The sequence below is a fragment of the Malus sylvestris genome, chromosome 9 (genome assembly GCF_916048215.2).
Source record: "Malus sylvestris chromosome 9, drMalSylv7.2, whole genome shotgun sequence".
Taxonomy (NCBI): Eukaryota; Viridiplantae; Streptophyta; class Magnoliopsida; order Rosales; family Rosaceae; genus Malus; species Malus sylvestris.
The window spans coordinates 21,773,220-21,789,263 of NC_062268.1; positions in this window are offsets into that span (position 1 = coordinate 21,773,220).

The following is a 16,044-nucleotide window of genomic DNA, read 5'->3' on the forward strand; positions in this document are numbered from 1 at the left end:
CATAACTCTCAAAACACCAAATCTGGCCAAGTTCCATATCCCTGCAACCTTCAAAGATGTGGTGTTCATAATTGAGTTTGTGTCGGAGCAAGCAAGTAAGCCATATTCTCCAACTTCGATTTTATTTTATACTAACTTGCTGATTTTGATGATTCAGGCACCTACACTAGAATTTAAACCATTGTCGGATCACGTCAAGTATCACCTTCCATTCAAGGATTAATTCCATGCTATGGGCCCTATCCAAGCTTAGAAGGAAGTTTCGTTCGGCTGGAAGACATTAAAGCAAACGCTTCTTGGGAGGCAACCCATGTATTCAAATAAGGAAGATCTTTGAATCGCTCCACAATTAGTTTTGCGTTCCTGAAAACCTTCCCTTTACTGCATTTATTTTGCCATGATTGTCTTATTTATTTGTTGCTTGTTTAATTGTTTTTGGTGTGGGTTTATGTTTGAAACATTGATAGGTAAACAAAGTATTTTTACATAAATTTTCATGGAACATTAGGTAGAAAGGTAGAAAAATACAAGAAAGTGCAAACAAGCAAGAATAAGCCTTCATTGGTTAGGTGGTGCCCCAGCATTCGTTGGACCTCTGGAAAGACGAAGCACCAGAGATTGATTTTCTGGAGCCTCAACACTTGGTGAAGCGCCAGATGACGAAGGCAAAAGTTACCGTTGGAGTAACGCCACAAACCTTTGATGATCACTCTGAATTTGAACTTTGGACTCCTGCAGCTGGTCAAGCTTCCTCTTCATACTTGTTGAGTAATTAGTTACGAGCATGTGCAACTCTTTATTCTCATGCCTAAGCACTCTGACCTGTTACCGAAGACTAGCCATCTCAGCCATCAATGACTCAACCTGATGAGATCGAGCAAGAAGGTGTTGGCCTATGTTTAAAACTGCCTGCACATCGGGCGCTGTAGGCTAGAGAGTCCTGAACAGCCAGCTCATCAGACCGCCTAGAAAGAATCCTATTGTCTCTAGGAGTGAGAAGATTTCTCACCACGACTGAAGCGGTTGTATTGTTCATCATCATATAATCCCCAACTGTAAGAGGACCATTGGGGGATACAAAGGACAGTTGCCAAAAGTTGTTTGGAGAAGATATGTCAATATCTTCCCCAACATTCAAGTTAAGACGACGGTCAGATGGGCAAGACATTTCCTAAGGTGTTGAAGAAAAAGGTCAGACAAATCAAGATTTCAGAAGTGCAAGAAGGGAATTTCTACAGGTGGCAATGCAAGTGTGATTTGAAACCTAATGCGTGCCTCTATAAATCAGCACTCGAGGGAGCTTCAGAGGTGCCCGCTCAGAAATTGAAGAGGCGCTTGCTTTCTTAAAAGTCTGGCATGTTCAGAAATCGAAGAGGTGAGCTCAGAAATCGAAGAGACGCCTGCTTTCTCAAAAGCTGGGCCTGCTCAGAAACCACGGGACGATCGTAGATATCGAAGGGGCACTTGCTTTTCCAGACGTGTCAGCGCCTGTCACATGCACACTTAGCTTTGCAGAAATCACCGCCAATTTGTCGAAATGCCGATTTCAGATATTGAAGGGGCACTTGCTTTTCCAGACGTGTCAGCACCTGTCACATGCACACTTAGCTTTGTAGAAATCACGGGCAATTTTTCGAGGCTTCGATTTCAGATATCGAAGAGGCACCTGCTTTTCCAGACGTGTTAGCACCTGTCACAAACACACTCAAATTTGTGGAAATTATGGGCAATCTGTCGAAGATTTCTGGTGAAGTAGAAAGCTCGTGAATCTTCCTGTTCAATCATCCAACGGTTGCCGACACAAGTAAAAGAACAGTGCCTCTACCAGCTATTATGAAATTTCTATAAATGTTAACCTTCACCCTCCATAGCAAGCCAGCCTCACTTAACTTTTCTTCATCTCCGAGAATGCATTCCTAACGAAGCCTCTCGAGTCACTCAGTGTTCCTCATCCCCTGGGGTACCTTTGCAAACAACCCATCAAGAACAAAAGTATTTCATATCATGAAGGTTGAAAGCAAGAGTATCTCATATCATGTTTTCTCCCTGTCCTTCTCCTTGTCTTTGTTCTCACCTGCGGGACAAGGAGAAAGAGAGCAATCAACTAGCAATTGGTATCAATCTTCTGATCTGGAACCAACTGCCTGGAATTCCTTCCTGATTGCTTACCTAGCATTGCTCTCGAGTACTCATCTTCAACATCTTATGCTTCTCGAAAAGATACCACATCTGCTTGGAGAACAGATAAGGGAAGTGAAAATGATACCTCGAAGCATGTGGAGACAATGTGCTGATTCATCCACAGTTAGGGACAAGGAGAAAGAAAGCAATCGATGGGCACTTGGACAGATTAAACAAAGAAACAGACCATCACCTCTACCTCGTGCCTGCCTGCCGTGCAGAAAAAACAAGCAGAGAAGAATGCAGGCTGCACAATCAAATCAACCCAGCAGAAAGAGTCTGAATTGAAACCAAGGAACTCTCCTATTCCTTGCTCAGAATTCCAATCCAGTTCGAGATCAAAGCTATGGAAAGACAACAAAATCATCTACCTCCATAACCAGATTTGCGTTCTTAAACTTTACTCTTTCCTGTTTTTACTTTGCCATACTTGTCATGTTTTATTAGTTGTGTGGTTTGCTTGTTTGAGTGTAAGTCTATGTTTGAAACATTGAGGACAATGTTTGGTTTAAGTGTTGGGGGGGGGGTGTAAACAAGCTGTTTTGCATGATTTTCATGGATTTTATTCACCTATCACTTACAATGTTGTTTTTCATTGTTTTTAAGTGTTTGTAGTGTGTTTTGACATAAAAATCTGAAAATTTGATAAAAAATTGAAAAATTGTTTTGAAAAAGCCAAAATGAGTTGTTTTTGTGTGTTTGTTTGTGTCTTAGGTACCTTCCAACACAATAAAGAGGATTTGGTTTTTAAGTACATGATTGTTAAAGCAAGTTGCAAACATGGATGAAAGTTTGATATGCTCTTTGATTTATGCTTGCTTGTAGTTATAGTTTATGAATTCACATGCAATCACAAAAGAATAATAAAAAAAAAAATCAGTTGTTGTAACATGCTTGAAGGAAGGAACTCAAACTAACGCTACATCCCTGAGAGACTTGAGCCTAAATGTTTATTTGGAGCCTAAATGTTACTTTGCTCACTATTGCTTTAAGAACGTTTGTTTACCCTTACCTTTCTTTGTTAGCCAACACCCTTAACCCCGTTACAACGCTTGACTTCCATCTTGAGTGTTATGTGTTTCAATATGTGGAGTTTGAAATTGGTATGAGCATATGATATCACTGGTTCTCGCTTCTAAGTAGTAGCATTCCATTCATGAGATCATATATATACATGAATTAATAATTCTAGAAATTGCTTCTTTGTTGAAAAACATATGTGAGTACTAGTTTTCATGTTTACTCAATCTTCTCACATATACCTAGTATAGGGAGTGTAGTAAGAAATTCTTGTGTGAAAATAAGAGTGTATCTAGTAAGGAATTGAGGAAATTCTCTAAGGTATGTTACCACATTCAAAATGTTGTTTTAATTGATTAAATGTGAGCTAGTGAATGGTGACTATGATTAAGTTTGCTCGAGGGTAAGGATTGCTTAAATCTATGTGAGTGGTGATCTTTGGCATGGCATGTTTCATTAAAAATCCCTGAGGCAAATGTTGGAAGGTCTAGGTTATGTTTTGTTTGTTTCGTTTGTTTTGTTTTGCTCGAAGACTAGCAAAAGCTAAGTGTGGAGGAATTTGATAGGTGCATATTTATGCGACTTAGTTAGCTTGTTCTTGTGCATTTATGTTGTTATTTCTTTGTCAATTATGTATTTTAAGCTATTTTCGTGTGTTTGTAGGTCCTAATAACAAAGTTGGCAAGAAAGTGCATTTTGGAGCAATTTTGGGCTGAAATGGATTGCATGCATATGAAGCAAGTTGGATGGACGTTTTTGGTGTTTTAGAAAGGGTTTAAACATATGCAAAAATCTAAATAATGAAGTTGAAGTGTGAAAGTGTGCAGATACATACACTTAAGGAACAATTTGAAAGGAAAAGAAGTGAAAGATGCCATTTGTTGGATTTCTTTACAAGTTGTATTCACATTTCCAGCAACTACAAACATAATTGCAAGCTGAAATGATGCATAGCATGTGTGTGAAAGTGTCTAGCAGCAGGTGCATGTGTGAAGAGGTGTAAAGTGGCCAAAAGTTGGTGTTTGCAAGATGAAATGATGAAAAACATGTGTGTGAAAGTTGTCTAATAGCTAGTACATGTGGAAGTGAGTTGGAACACAAGGCAAAGAGTGCAGAAAATCAAGTTTGCAGGCACATGGACAACTCCTTTGCCGTGCACTCCATCCATTGTTGCAGCATCCTTTCACCTTTCCTTTGTCTACCATGTGCACAATATTTTTGTCCACTCAATGCACTCATGGCTGCACACACCACTCCATTTTACCCCCATGCCGTGCATCATGACTCCACTTTCACCATTGAATCATTTCAGCACCACTTCATTGAATCATTGCTGCACATACCACTCCATTTTCTCATACAAATGCCATGCACTTCCTCTATAAAAGGAAGTGCGTGTAACAGCCATAGTGTGCAGATTTTGATCCATCAACACTATCCACCCTTCACCATAACTCACCTATATCCATCCACCACCATAATTTACCACTCATCCGTCAAACCATACCTTGTGCCGCAACAAAGAGAAGAAGGAGGACCTTTGGACGTGTTTGCCATTCAAGTTGGATTGTTGGAGCGTTTTTAGGTGTATTCATTCTTTGTTTTTAATGTTTAAGTTTATGTATCTTTGTTTTGCGAACATGAGGAACTAAACCCATCTTGGCTAGGGGGTGATTTCAAAGCCATGATTATGTGTGCAATATGAGTTGATAAATTCCAGTTATTAATTCTTGAATCATGAATGCAATTAGCTTAACTGTTTGATTGATAACTTATTTGTGTTTGTTGATTGAAGATCGATACTTAATTAGCATGCATAAATCTGATGCTAGAATATAAGGGAGTTTCACATAATCGTTACAAACTTATATTTACAAGTAGTGGAGGTCGCTTATAAACGATCGCATTAAGTTTAATTCCTAGCAGGAGCGACATGATATCATAGTTGCAAGTGCTTTGTCAATGCTTATGATTTTCATTAAACGTAATGATCTTTGATTGTATCTCTATTATGATGTCATGTAAGGAACTTTTGAAGAATGTTTTGGGTTGTCGAATGATGTCATCCAATCCAATAATACAAGGAAAATCTGAGGATTAACTAGTGATGTCATGGTTAATTTGGGGCATTGTCGTTTATAATTCAATGAAGGAGTAACTGGAAATCAAGTTGTTTGCATAAATGGCATGTGTGGAGAAAGAGCCTCTAGCTAGCTTATCATCCATCTAATTCAACCAAATTCGTCCAAAATCTGGCTTAAGTTTTAGTTACTTGTTTTTATTTTAAATTCGTCCAAAACTCAATCCCCCTTTACTTTAGTGTGTCTAATTAGTTAGAATCTGTTTTAGTTTGTGTTTTTAAGTGTTTTGATTCAAGTAAAAGTCAATTTTCGTCCAAAGTCATTCCTAGTGTCTAGTTTAATTTTAATTGGTTGTTTTAAGCTGTTTTGAGTATTTTAAGTTTGCTTTGAGTCTTGTGAGTCTTGTTAAGTGTTTTTAAGTTTAGTTTTATGTTTTTGAGTCAATTTAGAAGTTATTAGCAAGCCCTCATAATCTCCGGCCTAGAACGATCCCTACTTATACATATACTACAATTGTCAAAAGAGGGTTTTAATTTGTGTGTATGTTAATTTTCGCATCACATTCGCCTCAGGGATTTCCAATGGAACACGATACATTAAAAATCACTACGCACATAGATTTTAGTTGTCCCTACCCTCGAGGGCATACTTAATAACAGTCACTACTCACTAGCTCGCATTTAATCAAATTAAAACATGGTTTTGATGTAGTAACATGCCTTAGAGAATTCCCTCAATTCCTCACCGGATGTACACTATATTTTCACACAGATTTTCTAACTACACTCCATACACTAGTTATATGTGAGAAGATTGATGAAAACATGTAAACTAACACTCACATATGTTATGATCAAAGAAGGCAATTTTTGGAATTATCAATGCATGTATATATATATGATCTCATGAGCGGAATGCCACTACTTAGACGTGGGATCCATGGATACCATATGCTCATACCAATCCCAAACTCCACATATTGATACACACAACAACCAAGATAAAATTCTAAGGGTTGTAACAGGGCTAAGGGTATTGGCTAACAAAGAAAGGTAAGGATAAACAAAGGTTCTTAAAGCAATAGTAAGCAAAGCAATGAAATCAACTTAGAATTCACTCTTGAATGCAGCAAATAACTTGAAACACTAAGGGGATTTCGTACAACTTAGGGTCATATTCAACTCCTTTCTTCAATAACCAATACTTGTGAGTTCATTCTTACTTATTTTGAACTCTTTTTCTTTTCTTTTTTCCACTTTTTCTTCTTTTTCACGTTTTTTTTTCTTTTTCTTTTTTTTTCTACTCGTGTACATAACCTTCCCCCACACTTGATTTCTACAATATGTTTGATCAAAAGGAATTCCTTCTAAGTCATGCTCCACTATACTTTAAGAACAAGGGTATGGATAGTCCTATTCTAGGCTAGGTCGGGATAATGTGGCTAACAAAGAAAATAGGCTAAAACAAGGGTATGGATAGTCCTACTCAAAGGGGTTAAACCTACAATACATATGAAAAGGATTAAGGCTTTTTGGCTTTGGTGGTAACTACTAAACAACTTCATCTTGTTATATGTTATACATTCAATTTTAAGCTTTGAATGAAACGGGCATGAGTTCTAATATTTGGAACTAAAATGATAAAATGCATTCTAAGTAGCAACCAAGCAAAGAATGATCAGATCATGCAACGACTTTAGAAAACAAGAAATCACAGATTAATAACTCTCTAAATAATGTTTAGGCTCAAGTCTCTCAGGATTGTAGCGTTAGTTTGAGTTCCTTCCTTCAAGCATGTTACAAAAACTGATATTTTCCTTTGTGATTACATGTGAACTCGTTAATGACAACTACAACCAAGAATAAACCAAAGAGCATATCAAACTTCCATTCATGTTTGTAATTTTCTTTAACAGTCATGCAATAAAAACCAAATCCTCATCATTGTGTTGGAACGTATTCTAAGACACAAACACACAAAAATGACTCTAAAATGACTCTTTTTGGGTTTTTCAAAACGTATTCTACTTTTTTTTTTCAAATTTTTGTATTTTCTGCTAAAGACACACTAAAACACATCAACACACACTACAAACACTTAAAAATAGTGAGAAACAACTCTAGTGGTGCTAGGTGGTGAAATCCTACGAATTTTCAACAAAAACACTTGTTTACCCCCCCCGGTACTTAAACCAAACATTGTGATCAATGTTTCAAACATAGACTCACACATAAGCAAGCAAACGACACAATGAACAAACATGACAAACATGGCAAAGTAAAAGCAAGAAAGAGTAGAGTTTAAGAACGCAAATCTGGTTATGATGCCATAGCTTCCTAGTTCTTCTTTATTCGCATGGGTTGTCTCCTAAGAAGCACTTGCTTTAACGTCTTCCAGCTGGATGATACTTCCATTCAAACTCCCCTAGGTCCCACAGCACGGAGTTGATCTTTGAATGAGAAGTGATACTTGAAATGATCTAGGAATGGTTTAAATTTTGTGTGCTCCGACATGAACTAAAGAATAAACACCCCTTCGAAAGTTGTAGGACTAGAAAATTCAACCAGATTTGGTGTTGTGAGAGTTATGACTTGTCCCGTGTCATAAAATCCAACTTCTTTGGGAATTGTCGTCTCAAGTACATTCCCTTTGATGAATTCTTGATATTCCCCAGCCACTTATTTCTCTTGAATCGTTCTTCTTGTTATACAAAGTTCTTTGAACAATTCAACACATTCTGGAACTTGATTTGTTGTACCAAGAATTTGGATATTACTTTGCACCCTTGGAAGGGTTTCCAATATGTCTTTTTCACTTTCTTCTTCCTTAGAAATCATGAACCTGCAAGGGATAGGGACATTTAGTGGAATGGGGTTAGAAAGAATTGAATTTGGAACAACCTTACCTGAATTGGATGATGTAGGAGCCTTAGAAGGCTGCGGCAAGGGTTGTTCTTCCCTTGCCGTGGCTTTGTCTTCCTCATCTTCTTCAAGCATTAACTGTTTGTCTACTTCTGTGCTATGTTTAGACATCTTTAGTTCAGCTTCAACCTCCATACTACTTCCTAAGGTGATGGCTTTAGCAATTTCAAAATCTCCCCATAGATTGACAATGGTTGAGCTGGAGAGATCACTTTGTTTTTAAATTTGCCCCATGAATTCCATCATCTCTCCAAGTTTTCAATTCGCTCATCTCCTTAGCTCGATTTGCTATTCGATTATTTTGATTTTGTAATCCCTGCAATACAGAAGTTAGTAATTGAATAGCTTGATCATTATCAAATAGCGAACCTGAATTTGGTTGGGCATATTGTTATAGGGGAGACTGTGGTAGTGCATATGGCCATTTATAGAACTCCTCAGATGGCTGCCAATATTCTTCTTGTTGAACTTGTTGAGGTTCTTTCCACATAGAATTTGAATAATCTCTCCAATCTGAATTGTAAGTGTTGGAAAACAAGTTGTTTCTTGATTGATTATGGCCTTGATAACCCCAAGCACCTCTATTCTCATTGAATTGAGGACATTGATGAGTTTGATATCCTTACCTATAGGACACACCAAATGTAGGGACACTTTGCATTGTGGTACCAATATATCACGCTACCATATCGCTTAACTCCAAACAAAATCTATCAAAAGCACAACACCCACAAGAACAAAAGAATCAGGGAATTGCCGATAGAAAACGGAGCCTTCACTGAAAGGCAGATCCTTTCCCATGATATGTAGGGAGTCATTTATGGACCCAATTGCAACTTTGTTGTCTGCACGAAGGAAATTCATGGAGAACTCATCTCCTAACGCCCAGAGGCAGCGTTGAGGGGGAGTGAAATGTGCAATGGCATAGGACCCCTAAATTTAAAGGGCCACAAAAAAATTTTGGTATCTTATATTTATATGTAATAATGTTATATATTAAAAAAATATTTTTATTAGCACTTTAAAATCTTATTGTGCACTTTTATAAGTGTTATTTTTTTTTCTTTTGAGATATTAGAAATGCCAATAGCAACACCTTAAAAACGATTTTCTTTTCAATTATATTATATAATAATGCTATATATTCAAGTGAAACTTTAAAGTTAGAGTTTTTGAAGCTTTTTTTTTTCTTTCTTTGGTTGCTTAAGATTGAACTATTTTTTATTATTTAGAGAAAGTTATGTTTGTAACTATTTTTACTTATTTAATGATACTTGTAAACCTAAATGTTGTTTTGATTTAAGTTATTATTTTCTAGTACCAATATATTGTCCTACTTAAAAAAAAATTTAAAATAAAAAAACTATCTTAAAAAAGGGCCCTTTTATAAATGTCGCACAGGGCCCCCGAAATCTCATAGACGGCTATGCTAATGCCCCACCATGGGCTTATTGCCAAAAGTGATCGCTGGTGTAAATTCTTACATTATATCATCTTTTCCTTAGAGCTACCTCAGTGATTTGATTCCCTTTCCCAATGATATGTAGGCAATCCTTTATGGATTCAATCACACCCTCTTGTCAAACAATCCCATTCCCTTTATCAATAAAGAAGTTCTGGAATTTATCTGTCTTATTTAGTTACGTTCAATGTTTTGTCAATCTATCTGTCTTCAAAAACTTTGCACAGTTGCAAATTTGACAAAATTCAAAAATAAACACCCCTTAATGTTTCTTTTTGCTTTTTGAACATCTTATTTGAAATAATCTTTTTGACTCATTTGACCGATTGGACTAACAATAACGGAAGTGCAACAAAGTCAAGGAACGGAAGTGAAAATTTGAGTCAATTACCAAAACAAATGTGTAGGTAGTTGAATCACGGATGAAAGTAAGCATATTCTATTCTTTTTTGGTACAAAAATTAATCAAACTTTATTATATTAAGAGGAAATTATAATTCCATTCAACTTTTCTATATCTTCTGGACAAAATAGTTGACACACCCCGACCTAAAATCAAGGCATGCTGGCCGTCACGTGAGGGTGACGTAGCCATGTGCACAGTACAGATGCAATAAGGATATGAAATATACAAATAACTAAGAACCGAAAGCTAATTAATGTGCACTAATAAGCAGAAAGTGCTAGGAATGAGATACAAGTGTAAATACACCTAATCAGAGCATAAAAGTCTAGGTGCAGTCCAGTAGGACAAGTACTAGTTATACAGTACCAGAAGAAGTCCTACGAATATTATACTTTGTCAGAACTGCCAAGATCCACAAATGCCACCAATAGCAAGTCTACCTAAAACCTGGAGGGGAGCAAAATAGAAAATGTGAGTGGGCAAAAACAAAGCTTTTTAAAATCATTTCATTTACCAAATGCTCTAACCCCTCGCCGTAAAACATGTATAATTTTCCCAGAAATTAAATATAAATATAAATATATATATATATATATTAGGTTCTAAAAAGCGCTAGGTGCTAGTCGGGCGACGGGCAAGGGCCTAACGCCTAGGCGGCTAGGCGGGGGCCTAGGCGGCCTAGGAGGATTTAGGTAAATTTATTGTATATCGTGTAAATAAGTAGAGATTACATAAAGTACATGTATCCAACAAGCTTACAATTTGAAAACACATTAACCATGTAATCAATCTGAGTGTTTTTGGATGATATATGTATCTAACAAGGCAACAAGTATCCATCAAGCTTACAATCAAAATGAATGTTCTTGGATAATACCTGTATGCAATAAGCATCCAACAAACTTCCAATTTAAAAGCACATTGTCATTAAGCATATAATCATTGTCATTGAGCATATAATCAAAATGAGAGTTCTTTTCTTGAGTATCCAACAAACTTACAAATTAAAAGCATATGAAAGTTGTTTTCCTGAGTATCCAACAAACTTACAAATTAAAAGCACATTAAGCATAAAATCAAAATGAGTGTTCTTGGATAATACATGTATCCAACAAGTTCACAATTTAAAGTTTAAACACATTACACATAAAATGCAAAATGAAAGGGATAAGGATATAAGATACTTGCAAAGTTTTAGAGCTAGGCCTTAATCTCTTCTTCTCCACATCCTTCCAAGATTCTCTCTGTGTCAGACTCAAACTCAATTTCTTCTTCATCATCTCCTTCTTCTTCTGTGTCCTCATCCCATACAAAATCTTCTTCATGAAGCTCTCTTACTTCAACATTTCTAGAACTCCTCCTAGGCTCTAGGGAACTATCCACCTCTAATTGCTCTCCATCCATTCCCGAACCAAGCTCAGTTTCTTCATCAACACCCTCCACAATCCATCCTTGCGCCATACTAGCTTCATTAGCGAGTAGTATATCCACTTTCTTCTCTTTCTCTCTTTTCTTCTTGTTCATGATCCTCGCATTGAATTGGACATAGACCAAATTATTCAACCTTGTAGTATCTAGTCTATTCCTTTTCTTTGTATGTATTCCCCCAAAAGTGCTCCAATTTCTCTCACACCCGGATGAACTTGTAGTCAATGAGAGAATTTTGATAGCAATTCTTTGCAAATTAGGCATACCATTGCCATAAGTAGACCACCATGAAGCTAAAAAAAGTACAAAATACAAAATTTGAATTAGACTAGTAAAGAAAAACAATTAGAACTAGACTAGTAAAGAAAAACAATTAGAATCATACTCGGATCATAGTTGTCATCATTCTCAACGCATCCAATCTCTGCCAAATGTCTTCCAAATCCACCATCTTTTTTCTTGTACTTCGGCATCTCTATATTAATAACTCGATTTTGGACTTCAAAGTTGTCGGGGAAGAACTTCTCAACACAAGTAAACATGGCGTCCATGACTAATGAATCATGTTGAATGTTTGGATCTTTGAAGAAGTAAAAAGGATTCAAGAAGTAGGCCTCCATATGTAATGGACCATCAAGCCAATCATGAGCTTTTTCATCAATAATTTGTATGATTGGTCTATAATGGGCCTCCTTATTTTTCAATGCCTCTTTGATCTCATTCCTCGCTTTTTGTAGCTCCCTGTACAAAAACCCCATTGATGGCTTTTTATCCCCATCCACAAGTTGAAGAACCTTAAACAATAGTTCAAACACTCTCAAGCAAAGTAAGACCCCATTCCAAAATTATGCACTCACCATGGTAGCATATGCCGCTTTCCCTTTTGTACTCTTAGAATGTTTGCATTTTTCTCATTCATCACTAGCAACCATAATCCTCAAGTCCTTTTTCTTATCAACCAAGCTTTGCAAAGTTAGGAAAGAAGTTGCAAATCTTGTGACTCCGGGTCTCACTATGTCTCTTTTCTTTGTATACTTTCTCATCAATGCTCATGTTTTATGATGAGCATAAATGAAGATAGCAAAAGCCTTTGCCTTTTCAATCACTCCTTTGAACCTAGGTAGGTTACCAATTTCTTGAAGCATGAGGTTCAACGTGTGAGTGGCACATGATGTCCAAAACATGTGTGGCCTCTTGTCCAACATCTTGTTTGCCGCCGCCATATTGTTAGAAGCATTGTTGGTTACCACTTGAACAACATTTTGTGGACCAACTTCTTCGATGCACTTGTCAACATATTCAAATATGTTTTCCCTGGTGTGTGCTTCATTAGAGCATTCTTTGGAAGAAAGAAATATTGTGCCTTCTTTGCATGTCACACACAAATTCATTATACTTCTTCTTTTTCGATTGCTCCAAGCATTGGTCATAATTGAGCAACCATTCAAAGCCCATTTTTCTTCATGCTTCTTAAGAGATTGTTTTACCCTCTCCACCTTTTCTTTCAATAAAGGCTCTCTCAAATCATATTGACTTAGAGGTTGGTATCCCGGGCCAAATTGACCAACTGATTCCACAAAGCGTTTGAAGCTGTCATTATCAATGGCATGGAAATGAATACCGGCTTCGTAGACCCATCGAGGCAGATATTGATCCACCTGATGTGTTCTATCCTTACAAATTGCATCATGAAGATTTTGTTGTCGCTTACTCTTGCTTCCATCATTTGATTTTGAAGAACTAGGATTGATGGAGAATGCAAACCTATCAATAACCCCAAGAGTTCGCAACCTTTTCCTTGACTCAACAACTTCAATATCTTCATCTTCTTCAATATGTGGACCTCTTCCCTCACTTCCTCATAGTAGTGCATGTTTCTTTCTTTCTTCTTCTTTTTTGCTTCATCTAATGCGGCTTTACATTTTGCTATATCTTCATCCGAAGACTTTGTGCATCCAGCTACATTTCCCTTGATATGGGCTATGTGTTGTTTCATTCTATAAATGCCACCACTGAGTACTTTTTTACACAACTTACACTTCACCTTATCCAAGTTTGAAGGATCCGCCAACACCCCATATTCCCATCCCACATCATCTGAAGCATGCTTTAATGGATTATCTGATTGGGTGGACAACATTGGATTAGATGCTCCGGATGATACAGTGCCCGCCATCTAAAAAAGCAGAAAATCATTTAACTATAAGTACATGAAAAAAAGGCCCTCCATCGAGAAGAATAGAATCATAGAGTTTGTAAAAATTAAATATATTAATCCAAATCCTACGAGAAGCAGAATTAAAGCACAACACAAGCAAAGGCAACTAGAAAAAGAGTAGTTAGCATGTTTAGATTAGTTGTCAAAGCAGCCAACTTTTCTTATGCTACTTCGAAACTAAATCCACAGTGATAAAAATAAAAGTAGAAGAAACATCAAACTTACAATGAAGGAGGCTTATGATAGGAGCATATTTATGCGACTGAGTTAGTTTGTTCTCGTGTATTTATGTTGTTATTTCTTAGTTAATTATGTATTTTAAGCTATTTTCATGTGTTTGTAGGTCCATAGGCCTTATGAAGCAAAAAGATGCATTTTGGTGCATTTTGGAGCAGTTTTGGGCCTGGAATGAATAGCACATGGATGGAGCAAGGTGGATGGACGAAATTGAAGACTAAAGAGGCTAGGAATGTGTTAAAGAGAAAGAAGAATTAATGTAAAAAGGACAAAGAGCTCAGCCACAAAGGGGTTTCACTCCACCATTCACCTTTCCATCATTGTCGTGCACCACCATTGCACTCCCTTTGGATTCCTATGCCGTGCATCATCATCCATGTTCCCTCCATTGACTCATTTGTTGCATCATTCCACCTCCCTTTCCTTTCTCTACCATGTGCACAATCATTCATGTTCCCTAGCTGCAACACCACTCCATTTTACCCCCATGCTTTGCATCATCGCTTCACTTTCACATTTGAATCATTTCAAACACCACTCATTGCACTCAATTGCTACACCATTCCTTGTTCCCTCCATCATTTCAGATTTCATGCATCATTACATTGACTCATTGCACTCAATTGCTACACCATTCCTTGTTCCCTCCATCATTTCAGATTTCATGCATCATTATATTGAATCATTGCACTCAATTGCTACACCATTCTTTCTTCCCTCCATCATTTCAGATTCATGCATCATTACATTGAATCATTGCACTCAATTGCTACACCACTCCATGTTCCCCTCAATTGCCATGCACTTCCTCTATAAAAGGAAGTGTGTGTAACATAAATTTAGTTCATACTTAGTTAGATCATTCACTCCCATTTCAACACAACCTTCATCCAATCACATCCATTCATCTTCACATCTATTCATCCATACAAACAAACCTTCAAACACTCACCAACACCTTGTGCCGTAGCAAAGGAAGGGAAGGAAAGTGCTTGGACGTGCTTGCTGTCCAACTTGGATCGTTGGAGCGTTTAGGTGTTTTCTTTCTTTTGTTTCTAATGTTTAAATTCATTTCCTTTTGTTTTGTTGTAAATATGAGTGGCTAAACCCCTCTTGGTTAGGGGTGATTTCAAAGCCATGATTATGTGTGCAATATAATTTGATAAATTTCAGTTATGAACTCTTGAATCGTGAATGCAATTGGCTTAACTATTTGATTGATAACTTATTTGTATTTGTTAATTAAGGGTCGACACTTAATTGGCATGCATAAATCTGTTGCTAGAATATAAGGAAGTTTCACATAATCGTTACAAACTTATATTCACATGTAGTGAAGGTCGCTTATAAACGATCGCGTTAAGTTCAATTCCTAGCATGAGTGACATGATGTCATAGTTGCAAGTGCTTTGTCAATGCTTATGATTTTCATTAAACGTAATGATCTTTGATTGTATCTCTATTATGATGTCATGTAGGGAACTTTAGAAGAATGTTTTGGGTTGTCGAATGATGTCATCCAATCCAATAAAACAAGGAAAATCTGAGAGTTAACTAGTGATGTCACGGTTAATTTGGAGCATTGTTGTTCATAATTCAATGAAGTAGTAACTGGAAATTAAGTTATTTGCATACATGTCATGTGTGGAGAAAAAGCCTCTAGCTATCCCATCCATCATCTTATTTCTCAAATTTATTTTACAATCTGTCTAGTTTTTCATACTTGTTTGTTTGTTTCAACTTCATCCGAATCAAAACACCCCTTTTAGTTTCTTGTTTCAAAGTGTTTCAAATCTGTTTTAGTTTGTGTTTTTAAGTGTTTTGATTCAAGTAAAAGTCAACTTTCGTCCAAAGTCATTCCTAGTGTCTAGTTTAAGTTTATTTAGTTGTTTTAAGCTGTTTTGAGTATTTTAAGTTTGCTTTGAGTCTTGTGAGTCTTGTTAAGTGTTTTTAAGTTTATTTTTATGTTTTTGAGTCAGTTTAGAGGTTATTTGCAAGCCCTCCTAATCCCCGGTTCATTCATCAAGTGTGTCCCGAGTTGGCCTGCTCGAGATCTTACGAAAAGGAAACAAGCTATTTACATGATTGTT